Source organism: Lithobates pipiens, unplaced genomic scaffold, assembly GCF_037356315.1.
Source record: "Lithobates pipiens isolate NorthernLeopardFrog02 unplaced genomic scaffold, aLitPip1_a1.2 Scaffold_28, whole genome shotgun sequence".
In the NCBI taxonomy this organism is placed as follows: Eukaryota; Metazoa; Chordata; class Amphibia; order Anura; family Ranidae; genus Lithobates; species Lithobates pipiens.
In genome coordinates this window covers 121,485,677-121,489,345 of record NW_027507789.1, presented here as the reverse complement: position 1 = coordinate 121,489,345, position 3,669 = coordinate 121,485,677, and the positions used below count along the sequence as shown (strand labels likewise).

At 46.4% G+C, this 3,669-nt stretch overlaps 1 long non-coding RNA gene across 1 annotated transcript; it reads right to left on the bottom strand.

Annotated features, from left to right (window-relative positions):
* Window positions 1-2,674: 2,674 nt before the first annotated feature.
* Window positions 2,675-3,345, bottom strand: LOC143934895 (uncharacterized). The gene is made up of 2 exons (XR_013263422.1): window positions 3,127-3,345; window positions 2,675-3,026 (listed from the first exon to the last, which is right to left on the bottom strand). It is a non-coding gene; the product is annotated as an uncharacterized LOC143934895 (long non-coding RNA).
* Between the last annotated feature and the right edge of the window lie 324 nt (window positions 3,346-3,669).

The window sequence follows — 3,669 nt, the reverse complement described above, 5'->3', positions numbered from 1 at the left end:
TAAGTCCCTCTGAAAGGCCCATGCGGAACTGGTGCCTTAAAGCTGAGTCGTTCCACTGGGTGTCTGCGCTCCAGCATCTAAAGTTTGTAACATAGTCCTCAGCCGCTCTTCGACCTTGCTTGAGCACAGACAAAGCAAATTCGGCTGGGGATCTTCATAAAGCTGTGCCATTGCCTCAAAGAAGGAAGGAAGGGATTGAGTCAGAGCGCTGTCTTACTCCAGGAGACTATGGGCCCAAGTCTGAGGCTCCCCTTGCAACAGGGAATTCATGATTTCCACCTTGGTAGCTTCTAACGAAAAAGTCCTGGGTTGGAGGACAAAGTACATCTGGCAGGCGTTGCGAAAAGCCCGAAATTTTGATTGGTCCCCCGAGAATCTTTCAGGATAGGCATCCTCGGTTCTGGTGGAAGCATCACCACTGCAGGCTGGGAAGCAGGCTGAGTAGGAAGTGAAGAAGGTGCAGTGGCTGTTGGACTGGAACCGGAGAGATGCTGGACCTGTTCCTCCAATTTGGTGTATCCTTCCTGGAGAGACTTCACGGGCTGTGTGAGGACCGCAAGATGAGTGCTGAAGCTTCTCCCGCAGGCACTGTCATGGCTGTTTGTACTGTTAGGTACCTGGTGGTGAGCCTGGCTTGGCAGGAGAAGACCTCTCTAACGACTCTGGTTCAGGGCCCACTGGAATGGAGACAGTGGTTCCGTGAGCGCAGCGGGATAGGAGTGTCCGAGCAGGATGCAGCAGCTGGTGCGAAGTATAGAGATGGTCCTCCGGATAGCTGGAACTGCAGAAGCTGGCAGAGCAGGTGGAGGATCAGCAACCAGGGGTCGGTGGGCAATGGAACACGGCACACTCGGAGCAAGCAGAGGGATGGTCAGACAGGCCGGGTCACAACAGTTTAGGCAATCAGGCAGATACAGCAGGCAATGGCAAGGTCACAGGCTGGCAGAGGTTTAGCAGCAGTAATCAGGCAAGTCCATAAACAGGGTCAGGCAGGCCGGGATCAGGGTTGGAGAGGTCAGCAAGGTCAGACAGAAGCCGGGTCAGTAATCACGATCAAACAGGCAGGTAACTGGAGTCTCAGGTACAGAGCTGCCGACAAACAGTGCGGCACAAGTGCAGCTGTCATTTTTAAATAGGGCCACTGGCAGTAAACAGTGCTAAAGTGCATGCGTGTGCATGTGTTGTGTGCACATATGTGCCTTTCGCGCATGAGGAGGGCGGAGGAGGAGGGGGAGGACGGAGGAGGAGGACTGAGGAGGGGGGAGGAGGACTGAGGAGGGGGGAGGACTGAGGAGGGGGGAGGACTGAGGAGAAGGGAGGACTGAGGAGGAGGAGGGGGACCATGGAGTCAGAAATAACTTCTGGACCGAAACCCCGAACCACGTGACTTTGGCACCTTACGTACCCCTTCCCAGATTACGCAGTGAGACAAACTCCCAATGATTGGTTCGAGACAGAGATTGGTACCCAATGCGTCCAACCAGACTGCGTTCTAAAGCCTCCCACAGTCCCACCTATGACCAGGCAGAACTTCTATACAGCCCAGCTAAACTGATGCCAAATTACAATTTAGCACAATTAGTCCCAAAACTCATTACAGTTTTGGGCAAAAACTAAATTTAACAAATAGCGTGTACTCGTTAGGAGTACCAGCGCTACACACGCATAGAGGCAGCAGTTCTCCTTGTCAGTTTCTCCTTAAGCGCGGGGCCACTAACACTTTTTTACATGTGTGTGGAATGAGTGGGCGAAAGGTATACTGCCTGTGAGTATGGGCGTCTGCAGAACTTTTTCCAAGGGGGGGCATCATTTTAAGGCCACTCATGCTCCGCCCCTTTTCGACAATCTCATGAAAATCTTTCCACTGTTAATACATATGTGTTACATAACAGATAATTCATCTTCACTTTGTATTGGAAGTTACTCTGGCGGCTGTGTTCCATGCCCATATAACCTAGAGAATGTACATCTTTTTACATTGCAATACATCTGTTGTAGCCATATTTTTATCTTGATGAAAACAGCCTATACAGTGACAGTCCTACAAGGGGTCCTGCACCTCTGGACCCCTTTACATTACACAGCAGCCTGCACCTCTGGACCCCTTTACATTACACAGCTCTTGTACCTCTGGACCCCTTTACATAACATAGCACCCTGAACCTCCTGACCCCTTTACATTACACAGCGCCCTGCACCTCTGGACCCCTTTACATTACACAGCACCCTGTACCTCTGGACCCCTTTACATTACACAGCACCCTGTACCTCTGGACCCCTTTACATTACACAGGACCTTGCACCTAAGGACCTCTTTACATTACACAGCAGCCTGCACCTCTGGACCCCTTTACATAACATAGCACCCTGAACCTCCTGACCCCTTTACATTACACAGCGCCCTGCACCTCTGGACCCCTTTACATTACACAGGACTTTGCGCCTAAGGACCTCTTTACATTACACAGCACCCTGCACCTCTGGACCCCTTTACATTAGACAGGACCTTGCACCTAAGGACCTCTTTAGTTTAAAGATAAGTGACCTAGCTGCAGTACTAAATAGCAATGGCATGCTTCCATCCCGGGTACATTATGTAAAAAGAAAAGGGGAACAAGTGGGACTTTAAACGAAGCATGTCAATTGAAAATAACAATGTATGAATACATGTGAATAAAATGATTTAGATTTAATTTATAATCAATAGCCACTAGGGGTTGTCCAAGATCGGAATGCATACAATAGTAGTACAGTAATATAAATATGGATATACACTCAATATATTTTCATAATAGTAATCAGAGAATCTCGAAGTATAGACAAATCAATGGACATACATGGATGCAGTTCATAACAGAAATGCATAAATCAAAAATCATAAAATCACATGAACGAGTACAAACTCAATAAGACAAAAGTTGATATTATCAAGGATTAAAATAAGCTTAGGTAGGCATCCTTAGTTTGAGAACCCGACGCGTTTCTTGGCTTCTTGCCAGTCATCAGGGGTGGGATGCATGTTTTTACTAAAAAAGCAAATAAATATGACAAATGTTAATATAGGCGGAACCTCAGTTAAATAGAGAAAGTATCAAATTGGTCCACTTGATTGATAAAGTGACTTACAAAGTAGCCCAAAGATTGGGCAGAACTTCCAGCAATGGGAACTGTTAGAGCTGGGATAAAACCGTCTCATCCGGGGTTGAGGCAGGGTTCAGACCATCCCCCAACAATGTCAGGGGGCAGGCCAGGGGGAACCGAAACAGACATCCTCAACACAGGTCCACTAGGTACTAAATGTATATGTGTGTTACCCAAATCTGCGAAAGAGAAAAGTGTGATGGGTCACAAAAAAACAAAAAAAAACCAATTGATTTATGCATTTCTGTTATGAACTGCATCCATGTATGTCCATTGATTTGTCTATACTTCGAGATTCTCTGATTACTATTATGAAAATATATTGAGTGTATATCCATATTTATATTACTGTACTACTATTGTATGCATTCCGATCTTGGACAACCCCTAGTGGCTATTGATTATAAATTAAATCTAAATCATTTTATTCACATGTATTCATACATTGTTATTTTCAATTGACATGCTTCGTTTAAAGTCCCACTTGTTCCCCTTTTCTTTTTACATAAGGACCTCTTTACATTACAC